Genomic DNA, 12,312 nt, shown 5'->3' on the forward strand with positions numbered 1-12,312 from the left:
TGGCTTTATATGGCTGGTGTGCCACTTCCTACCCTTAATGAAAGAGGCAGGTGGTCGTGTGATACAAGGCTATCACACAGAGGCAAGGAGGCTCCGGTGGGCAAAGGTGTTGTACCATCTCCAGAGAATCTATAACACACCGTGCAGTGATCACCAGCTGAAGCACCGCTGGGCTGGCCTTCTTGCTAGGGAGCAAGACCTGCTGGACCACCTGGGGATTGTGATTGGTGGCCCTGTTGGTGAGTACAGAGTAATGTCCACGTTTAAATGCTCTGTAGTGACAGTAGCTGATTTGTTCATATGCTGCAGGCAATGGTTTTGGACATGTGGAATGCTAGTTAAGCATACAGGGCCATATTTCTACTTTGTTAGCACCGCAATTACGACCTGTTTTGAAGCAATAGCGGCACAAACTTACAAAATACGATTGTGTTTTGTAAGTTTGCGCCGCCATTGTGTCAAAAAGCAGCACAAATGTGGTGCAAAATTTGTATAAATATGGGCCACAGTTGCCTGTGAGGTATACAATATTTCCTAAACATTACCATCATTTGTTGACGCAACAGCTAGAGTAACTTTCAAAACACAACAGGAGCCTGTAAACTAGTGCTGGCTTCACATCAATTGATGATGCCAATATGGCTCTAACATATGTTTCATGTATGGTCTGTGAGTGTATCAGGAAACATATGTTTGAAATCCAGATTTTTTCAAGAAACAATGTGTCCCTCAATTGTTTTCGTCTACATGTCTGAACTGGATTCTGACACATACGTAACAAGTTATAGCATACCTCAGGTAACATCTTAGACTGATATTTTGAGTTTGTAGTGCCACATTTAAATTAGGGATGGATGGCAAAAGGTATGCACACGGGTTCATATCTCTATGGTTGGTGCAACTTACCATAGCTGTGACATATCAAATGAAGAAAATGATACAAATTGAGGGCTAACAACTCTCCCTGGCCCTCTGTACTTTGTACCTGTGTGTCTTAAATTGGTCTTAGTCAGAATGTCTGGGTGACTGGTATTGCAATCCTCACGGAAAGTGGCTTTTCATGTCTCTCATGGATGCACATGATGAAAAGAATACACTCCATGAATTTGTCTGCTAACTAATGAAGGAGCATGTTTGCCACCACATGATAGTTAGGGCCACTGCATGTGTGCAGATATGTGTGTCTCAGTCACTGGAGTCCCCGGGTCTGTACATGTTTGCAGTGGCATGTAGGATGCAGTAGTCTGAGAGGCTTGACTTTCTGAGTTAATATTACACATAGTATCCGTATTTGGAAGAGTTGTACAGTGCACAGGCATTGAGCACATTTCTCCCTTCCATTCCTTACAGGTGGACCTGCACCTTAAACTATCGGAGAGGTGGCTCAATTTGCGGACCCAGACATCTCCAGTAAGTGTTGATATTTCTGTTCTGTGTTGTGTTTGCTGATGATGTGTGATTGATTCTTGTGTGTTGGACACATAGCAAGGTGTGATGCGCTGGTCAATAATCAGTTTTGTTCCTTGAGTGGAGTATCATTTTTTCCCCATCTTTGAGTTGGCCAATCATTAGCGTATTGTCATAATTTGGGATTGTAGGTCAGTCCTGTAGTCACGGCAATGTGAATAGGGATGAGTTATGTGGATAAAACTTGAAATCAGAAAATGTAGTAGTGGACCCTATTAGTGATTTAGTCAGCAAGTCAGACCCTGATTCTCCCAGAATAGGGATACCAAAGTCTTACCCACAGACTTCAGCTTCCCTATTCACTAATGAACATGTTTGACTGTATGTTTAACTTCCTAGCAGCATGTAGCATGTTGTGCTATGAGTATGAGGCACTTCAGTACAATGGCCTAGGTGTGCATGCAGCTCATGACCAGAGGTGTGCTTGCCTCTATCTGTTTGTTGTAAGTCATGGGTTACTGGTGGGAAATGATGTTGACAATGGTCTGCATTTCCAAAGATAAGTGTTGATGGTATTTTCCAAGGTTTGGGTGTATCCTAGTGGACTTCCTCCTTACCTGTGGTGTGCTGGCCAAACCCATGTACAGCTTTCCAAAGCTTTCTGGGTGTCCTTGTTGTCTGAAATTATTTGTTGCTTGTCCACCTCCCTCCCCACCTCAGGCACAGGCATAGGGTTGTGAATAGTGTACCTAGGACTGATGATCCAAGTTTAGTACACAGACATGTAAATCTGTAAATCACTTGTCCAAACCTAGGATACCCACTCATGATTAGCAACTGCATTCTATACTGGCAATTCCATTTACAATTCGCAGATCTTGTGGCCCTAGATTGTCAACAAGAACATAGTAATTTGTTGGCCTCTCAGTGGTGGAGGATTTGCAGCATGATTTTTACCTGATAAATGGCTGAACAATGATGCCAAAGTCATTCCAGTTGTTACCCATCTTTTAGGGGTTTGATGTGCTGTTTGATGATAGGACATGTGTAGGCTGGCTTGGCATGTACTGCCTCAGGGACAATCAGTGATCTGTATGATGCTATGGGCTGTTTCAGGTACATTAGATGCATTGTCTGATTTACTTCTTGAGCCATTTCACACAATGAAGTACCTAATGTTTGTTTTTCTATTTGTCTTAACAGCTGCCAATATGACTCCCATCCAGCTTCTAGAGTTTCAGCGCAGGGCAATGCGTTACCCGCCACATTCTGGATGTGGAGTCTGGGTACTGCAACATGGTGAGGCGTTATCACCATGAAAGAGCCTTTGGAGTGTGGAGGGCATTTGCCCAAAGAGGTCCTTCCGTGTCCACCACAGCCACCACCACCAGCACTACCACTACCACCCAGGTGGCACCAACATTAGCAGGGACCTTTGCTGGACCATCAACATCCACAGCTCCAGGACCTGTCACAGCACCACCTGTACCTCCTCCTACAGACATGGCACCGACAAGGGCCCATACTTCCTCCACTGGCACCCTGACTACACAAGCTGCAGTCATAGACTCTGCAGCTTTTAACCAGATGCAACAGAACTTGGATCGTGTGTTGCGTAAAATGACCAGGCTGCAGCAGGAGATGGCAGAGGTGAATCTGAGGATGCGTGCCATCAAAAAGACCCTGCGGAGGGCCAACTTGTAGGCTCATACTCAGCCATGATTTCCTCCCCTCCCGCCTCTTTCCTGGTTCTTAAAATTAGTGGGTTTAGGGGGCTTACTGTTAGGTTAGTATAGGCTGTTAGTTTAGTTAGTAGTAGTGGGTAGGGGGTGGGGGTATCATTCTTTTTACAACTGTTTTTTATTCTGTGTGTGTGGGTAGGTGGGTGGAGGATGATGTTGCGGTTTTGATGTTTAAAAAAATATATATATTGAAAAAATAAGATACAAAAAATATATATATTTGTTAATTATAAGATAGTATGTGTTTAGGTTAGTATATGTTGTCCTCCATGTGTTCCGTCTTATAAGGGGGGGGGTTGATGTTTAGATCGTCATGTGATAAGTAAGTTTAGCTTAGGTTAGTTAGGGACAGTTGTGGGTAATGTGTAGTTAGAGTAGTTTAGGTTAGGTAAGGTGTTTCCCCTGGTTTTAGCTTCTGTTTTTACTGTTTAATAAATATCTAGGTAACCCTTTACAGTATGTGTCAAATGCTTGTAGATCAGGACCCTGGCATGAGTGAACAGTGTCCCTTTTGTATTAGCTTTTGTGTCCCATGCTGCAACCATATCCCAACTGAGCTGTTACATTGGCAGCTACACCAAAGCTACATAGCTAAGATTCGGCCATCCATTGCACCCACCACTCACCGTTACTATGGATCCAAAAATGTGGTTATTTTGTGATGTATGTTTTCAATGTCACATACTTTGCTAACAGATTTGGTATTGAGGATACTGTGTTAAGTCTGCCTGCAGCCTGATGTCCAAGCGAATCCTTATAAGGCGAGTGGTAGTATGCACTCATGTAGTATGGTATACATAACTCACACCTATCATTTGTTACAATGTTCAGCCCGGTGACTTATTTCTATGGAAACTCATACACATCCATTCATGCTGTATGGTGTGTGTTAGCTAAAAATTGGGGCAAATGTCACATACGTAAGTTTTGACTTTCAGAAAAATTGAAGGCACTATTTTCTGGCTTAGACATCCCTTGAGGAAGCGTTATTCTGCCCAACACAGCATTATGGTGTATTGTTTATATTTTCCTATGAAATAACCCTTAGGGAGGGCAGATGATGGTACAGTACAGACCACTGTGCATAGTTATCAGCCAAGATTAGTTCAGGTCAGGTGTATTGACAATCAATAATCATTGAACTGAGGTAAACATCACTGATGGCCATCACGGTTGATGTGTCACATTACACAGAGACAAAGTTGTTGTGTAAGTGCTATTTATTTTAAAGTGCTGTAGTGCTATATGTACATTGTCCATGATTGTGAGTCCATCAGTGTCACATCTTCCATTGTGATCCTATACAAGTGCAAAAGGACATGTCATTGGACATGCTGGGGTGAAGTGTCAGACAGTGCAGAGGGACAGGATTTGCCAATGAGGTAGTGAGAGACAATCACAGGGCAGGGTGACAAGATAAACAGTGGGTTGAAGAACAGTGCTTGAGTACAGTTGTTGCAAGACTGGCATGCTACAAAGCACAGGACCTCGGTAATAGGTGGCCATGTGGCAGGGACTAGTGCTACCGGGTACTCTTACAGGTGAAGGTGATCTGTTCCACGTCTTCATGTTCTGATGTGTGTGTTGTCTCCTCTGCCCTTGGTAGTGCTGGTTGTGAAGGGGCAACACACACCTCAGTGTTTAAAGACATGGAATCAGACATCCTGGTAGCTGCCAACTGTGGGGCTCTTAAGGGCAGTACTGCAGCAAGGAGGAGCTGCTGGTTCTTAAGAATAGCAGCCACATCACGGTGGTAGGCAGCCAGGTCGGCCCTGAGGGGTTCAATATTGCATTCGTGCACGCGTTGACAGAATTGTTGTTGTAGGTGTTGGGTCAACTCTATTACAGCTGTGCTAATTTCCTTCATCCATTTTTCAAGTTCCTGCAAGATTGTTGTTCGCCCTTGCATAGCTGCTGCCTGTTCTTCGGTTGACATCATGCACGCACGCACCCCCTCTATGCTGGCTGCCATAGTTTGCATCCCCACCCGCACCTCCTTTGCCAGCTCCCGCTGTACTCCAACTACAGTTTGCTCAAAGCTAGTGCCAGTATCGTCAGAGTCCTCAGCTGTGTTGGAGTTGGCAGGTCGTACAATTGGGGTGGTGGGTGGTTGCTCTGTGATGGCTGCTAGTTCTGTGCTCCTCCTTGTGACTGAAGGTGGGGTCTGGAGGGTTCCAAGGACATCTTGGAGGGTCTGCTGGCTGATGTTTGTCAGCTCATCATCCATGTCATCAGGGTAGTCATGGACAGGCTTATCCGCAGGAGAGCCATCGTCCTCTGCAATGAGATATGGTACAATTAGTGTGTCTGTGTTGTGGGATTTGTAATGTGACATGCCTGCCTTCCGATTATTTTCACATTGTGATCTTGGTTCCTGTTAATTTTTCCTGTCTTTCATATTAACATTCTCCCAGGCCTATGCCCCACCTGCATGTCACATGTATTGTGGTCGGTTTGTGGACTTGTCACATCACATCCTCTAGGTGTTGGTTCAGGCCAAATTGTGAATTGCCACCTTCTTGTCTTACTCAACCATCCGTCTACTTCCATTCTCATGGTGAGGCCTTTCACTGGCTGTGGGTGTTCTGATGGCACTAGCACCACACTTAACAATCTGGAAATGCCCCAGTCTCTGATCTTTCGCATCCACCTATATGTTGTTGAGATATAGCATATACTATGGCACGATATGGATGTCAGCATTGGTAATGTGTACTGCTGATGTTGGGGAATGTGTGGTACATTGGATTGCACTGATTGTCCTAGCAGTGTTCCATTTCATCCTCTGACTGTGCAGGTGTATTTCTGTAACCAGTTACGTGTGTCCACCCCCTCAATGCTGTTGTCTGAGCAGTATGACATTTGGGATGTAGCATTGGGTCATTGGAGCAATTGAGACCCAGGCACAGGGTGGACCCTGACGTATGCAGCATGGGTATGGCATTAGTGCTGTGTACCTCCTAATGTTTATGACAATGGCTGATGTTTGTAGCAACTTTGGACAATCACATTTGACAGGACTGGAACATTTGTATTGATTTCAGGGGATTGATAATTTTGTCACCTTGAACCCTCTTATTTTGGTGTGTTTGATCCATGGGGACGTTACTGCCATTAGCTACTTGACCTGCACACACAGCAGAGGTGGTAGTGGCAACTGTTGTCAATGTTACTTTCCACTTGCAGATATGGCCAGAGGTTGTTCATTGGGCCCTATTTAATGTAGGGAGAATACTGGATGACGAGTGACGGGCTGCCAGTTTTATGTTGTACCCTGCCCTCCTGGTCTGGCTTTACCTTTGCAACATCCTTGGCCTGGCAGCATACCCCAATGCAAAGTATGTTGGTGTTGTATAGTATTGTGCCCCAGGTTTCCTCTGTACAGCCCATACCCCGTGTCGTGCCCCTTTACCCATGCCACTCCCTGAACATCATGACTTACATGCATTGTGTAGTAGGTATGTCCACCCCCTGCTTACAGTTAACATTTATGCATTTTAATTCCCCATGCGACTTACCCTGCATGTGTGTTGTCTCCTGGTAATCTGCGCTGTTCTGTCCTTGAATCCCTGTGTCGATCTCCTCAGGGATGACGACTGCCACCATCTCCTCCATGTGGTCCAGGGCCTCCTGCGGTGCTGGACTCCCACCTCCAGTCTGCAGTGCTGCCTTCCTGTTCCTGGACACATTTTCCTTGGTCTTGCGCTTGCAGTCATGCCGGTGTTTCTTGCACTCGATGACTGTTCTCCGTACTTCTGCCACACTGTTGATCTTGTCAACAATTTGTTGCCATATTGCCTCTCTCCTACTGATTGGCAACTTTGAGGTGACAAACAGTTGGTGCTGGTGTTCCTTCACCTCTTTCACAAGACTTTCCTGCTCCTCTGCACTGAAACAACACTTTTCTTCTTCTCCCTGTCCTGGGTCTTGTGTGGGTCCTCCTGGCTGGCTCCTGGTCTGTTGGCATCTACCTGCGGTCTGCGCAAGCATCTGGGATCCATTTTGGCTCTCCTTAGCACATTTTGCAGTGTTTGCACCGCTTTTTGACGCAATTGTATCAAAATACGGCGCCTATCCGGTTTTCAACATCGTAAACCATCTCACAGTCATTTTCGCTGCATTTACGTCATTTTCCTTTATGACGTGACGCATTGGTTTGAGTAAAAAAAAATTACTCACAACTGTGGTTTGCGCCTCTGTGCGTCAAAGTATAAATTTGATGCCCGCGCAGCGCAAAGAAATGGCGTTAGCTGGCTGTAATATATTTGACGCAAAACTGCATCGGCGCAGTTTGCGTCAAAAAGTATAATATGGCCCACAAAGTCATCAGAGGAAGAGTTGAGAGAGTGTAACCTGGCCTTACCATTACACCTCTTAGAACATTAAATGAAAGGGTGGTTGTTTTTCTACTTAATGAAAGAAATGTTTTCATTTAAACTTGGTGCACTGTGAAATATAAGAGCAAAGTGCACAAATGAACGCAATGTTTCATGTATGCCATATTTTATCATTGTTTTGAAAGAATGTTTATGTCAGAGTACTTTAAAAATATTATTCTTCATAATCATTATATATTTGACATAAGAGACGTATAGAATTCATTTAACGTGAGAAGTGTATTCATCTTTAATTAGTTTGGCCAGAGTGAGGACCCATCTATTTGTCTGCGTTCTAACTTTCAATGTGAAGGTTGCTTTTTTGGATTTTTTTCTAAAGGTGCAGGTATCAGGATCCAAGACCGAGTTGATAGGTAGCTCATTGTTTGGATGATAAGAAAAGCCCAGTGGAATGCTTATCGAAGACGTGAGGAGTATCCTAGGCTGGCAGCTGTAACTTTTTTTAAATTCCAATGCACAAGGATGAAACAAGGTCGATGCCGAAACCTCAGTAGCCCACATTGTCAGTTAGCAACTCAGAATTTGTGACTATGTTTTTGAACTAGGAAAGATATTTGCCTATGAGATCACCCTTGGAAGAATCAAGATTTAAGTGTTGTTTAGTTAGCGGTACGCTTCAGATTCCCTTTGCCTTTAGCTAACAGCGGACCTTATTTGAATACCTCTTTTGAACTCTAATTTCTATGTGGCTTCATGCCGCTATACCTCTCTTGATGGAAACTTCTCCAGAAGCTCTGTTGTGCTGAATACTGTCCTGAACCTATAGAATAATGGTATAGTTAGGATTTTAGCTCAAATGGTTAGGCAGGTAAACTTGGAATCAAACTTAACGCATCCACTTCTTTTCCTCATTTTCTGCATGATTGTATTTGAATTAGTGGTCTTTTATATGTAAGTTAAATTTCAAATTGTAGGATGCTGTAATTCACCTAGGGTTATTCTGTACATTTATACTATATATTAGAACATTGGAATGCTGGGGACTCCATTGAAAACAATGGAGTGCTACGGGCTTTTACTGGCCGGTAAAAGCCCGCAGCGCCAACATTCCAATGTTCGCTTTGTTCACAGCAACAGCTGTGAACAAAGCCTCACGGAGCCCGAGGGGATTTTAATCCCCTCGGGCTCCGTGAACATTTTTTTTTGTTGATAGAACATTCTGCCCTGAGTGGCAGAATGTTCTAATAGCCTTAGAACCCGCCGTAGTGGGCTCTACCGGCTATTAAAGTCCCTCTCCCTTGTTAAATGCCCTCGCCTTCGGCTTGGGCATTTAACGCGGGGAGTGGGCCTTTAAGAGCCGGTAGAGCCCGCTACGGCGGGTTCTAAGGCTATATTTGAGACTCATATATGTAAGTTTGACTTTGAGTCTAAATAAAGCCCTTTGAACTCTAGGTTGGTCTCTGGAATTGGATCTGTGATCATTGAGTTACTCTAATTAATTTTGATATTTTGTTGTGTTGTCTCCTCACTCTTCGGAACAGAGAAGAAAAATTAATTGGACCCTAGACTTAGAAATATGTCCCTGTGCTGGATCACCCTCAAGATCATCAGCACAATATCGCTGTCATTATATCCACCTACAGCTGCACCGTCTACAGTCACGTTGCAGAGAAGTATAGGTAAGTAAATATCAAAAAGGAGTAAAAGTGAGAGATAGAAATGCATTTCAGAAAAAATAGTCATTTTCTTCTGTTTGTTACCATGAGCAGACAAATCCTCTTTCCTTCTTATCCTGAGCTCCCTAACATAAATAGTTCATATAAAGAGTTTGCAGCCATACGCTGGACCTTCAGTTATAAAATAAACTAGTGGTAAGGTAAAATCAGTTGTTCCAGTCATAGTGAGAAGGGAATTACTAGAGGGTAGAAAAAAGCATAATGGACACTGCATCCTCCAGCAGAGAGAATGTACTTGGAGGAGAATCCATCAGGGGACTTGTGGGGGAGGTTTAGAGGATCACCAACTGACAAGGTCCCATATACAGGCTACTAGTAATGGAAGTGAAGACATCGAAAGAGGAGAGAGAACCACTACAAGGTAGGGAGCATAAATAGGTAGATAGTGGGATGGATAATTTTGAGTTAAAGTAAGCAGGGTGGCAAATACGAGGGAGTAAAGGCAAAAGGTAAAGGTGCAGATTAGCAAACATCTTAAATTGGATAGAACCAGATTACCATGCAGGGGTCGAAAAAGAAGGAGACCTGCTGTAGCATTATGTAAAATAAGAGGATTGATACATAAAAGGGAGCAGGTGGAAACAATTTGTAAGGGTACAAGTGTCCCCTGTACTTGTGTTCCTATCAGCCTGTTTTAAGATACAGAAGGTTTGTTTACAACTGTTATTTTAAGATTAGTTTATTTACAATTTTGCTCACAGAATAATGCTATTATTTGTTATAAATACAAAGTTCAAATCAAGAAAGCAGTGAGGATGAGCCGTGATCTGCAAAAAACTACACATGGCGACAGCATTAACAAAAATGTGGTCATTTTTCAATCTGCATCCCACCATTTCCTGAATAATCAAGAATAACGAAGTTGTCCAGAGTGTAAAGGAAAACACTTTTCAAGTCAAAGTAATGTGTGACCACAGGCTCTTTTAAATCGCCATGTCTTTTGGTACCCCTAACACTGCCCTTGGTACCGCTGGTCTCAGTAGCCATGAAGGATGAAGCAGGCAGAAAAAGTCAACTGGGTTCTAAGGTCCCTCTCTACAGTCTTTTTTCCTTGTTCTTTGACAGTTTCCAGTTTACTCAGATACAAAGAGGCAGCTGATGAGGCAAGTAAGTGTGCGACAAATGTCCCCACTGTTGTGCTATTGGTGATCACAGGGTGCACAATGTTATTTCTGTAGCTCATGGCATTTTGATTAAAAGGCCAGGGTAATTAGATGGGTAGCTGACAGGATTCCTAAATCTCTAATCAGTATAGCATGTAAGAAATTCCCTTAAGTGGGATCTTAAATCCTGACTTCGTGAATTGTAGACTTTATAAGGGGTAACCAAGCCTCCCTCATTCTTGCAGTCAAAAATAAACATAGACATCTACAAGTACTCTGGGTTTGGAACGTGGGAAAACAGAAAGGCACACCTTATGGAACAACTATACTTAGATTAATTATAAATCCTTTCCGTTTGGACCTGAGTCAAAGACAGGAGGGCTCTTCTCTAGCAGACAGGGAACATGTTTTTAACTTCATAAATTTTCATAACACTGCCTGTTCACTTTTTTTAACCTGGGTGGAGTGAAAGAAGGCTGCAGAGACACAGGTGTAAATTATTGTTGCATACGTATTGCAAAAGCAGGGAATGTGGTTTCGGTACGTTATTAGTGAGATTGCAGGGCGTGTTGAAGGGTTCTGGCAGATGTCCAGTTTATACAGATAATGAAACACTCCAATGGTAAAAAGACACTGCGTCACCAACCTGAGTACAGCAGGAGGTGATAAGGCAAAACATAAAACATAAAAATATATGTGAAAAAATCTTTCACATGGTAAACACATTTATAAGTGTTTTTTCTTTAAGCAGCTTTTATCATAGCACTTGCCTGCGTGTGCTCATGTCAGTCTTTGACTATAAGCACCATAATTTCTGTTTGCCTTCTTTGAGACCCTTGGTGTTCCTTCATGTCCTGCCTTCTGAATCATCTGATGTGCATTGCTTTGGGGTTGGTCCCTCTTTTCCTGCTGGAAATTTCGATCTGAATACAGGCTGGTGTCAGCATCATGGACGGTAGGGCCATATTTCCTTCGGTGGAAGAATGGGACAGCCCTGAAAGTTATGTTGTATTGTATTGTACTACAGAGCTTTACACCTCTGACAATGTGATTGTAGAAGGGAATATCAAATCCCAAATTTCAGCTGATGACATTATCATGACCAGAATATCGAGGGGCACAATATTGAAAAGGTAAGCTCACAAAAGGAGGTAAGGAGTTACTAAAATCCACATCTACATACCTTGAATATATATATATATATATATATATATATATATATATATATATATATATATCTCAAAACAGCATGTATCTGTGGAGTTAAGTACAGAAAAATTATAGACACATGCCTTTTTATATTTTGTCCTTCAATATTATGGACGTGATATTGTGACCCCACCCCCTCGATATTTCATATTCAATGCTCCCAGCCAACCCCTGACAAGGTTGCGAAGCAGGTGAAAGTGTTCTCTGAACCAGATAGGTCATTTTTCCTGAAGAGGTGAGGTCTGGGTTGGTTCCAAGATCAATGTGTTTCAAACTGTAAGGCACACAACACACAAGGCCTTTCCTCCCTGTATCTCATTTTGAACGATATTGGCAGATCACAAAAGCTCAGAAGGAATGAAGGTTCTCTGTGTGGAAATAGGGTGAAGCAGATCGTTAAGCTTTTTCTGGGATCTAGCTCCAGAATGCCTGCTTTAGGCACCAGGATCTGGAATTCTGGTTGTTGCTTCTAAAGGGACCATAACATTTTTGTTAATGCTGCAGCCATATGTAGATTTTTGGAGATCATGGCTCCTCCTCACTGCTTTCTTAATTTAAACTTTGTAATTATAACTAATTATGGCACTAATCTAGAGTATGAGGGTCATTCTGACCCTGGCGGCCGGTGGCCGCCAGGGCCACCGACCACGGGAGCACCGCCGACAGGCTGGCGGTGCTCCAATGAGCATTCTGACCGCGGCGGTTCAGCCGCGGTCAGAAGCGGAAAGTCAGCGGTCTCCCGCTGACTAACCGCTGCTCTTTGGAATCCTCCATGGCT

This window comes from Pleurodeles waltl, chromosome 10 (genome assembly GCF_031143425.1).
Source record: "Pleurodeles waltl isolate 20211129_DDA chromosome 10, aPleWal1.hap1.20221129, whole genome shotgun sequence".
Taxonomy (NCBI): Eukaryota; Metazoa; Chordata; class Amphibia; order Caudata; family Salamandridae; genus Pleurodeles; species Pleurodeles waltl.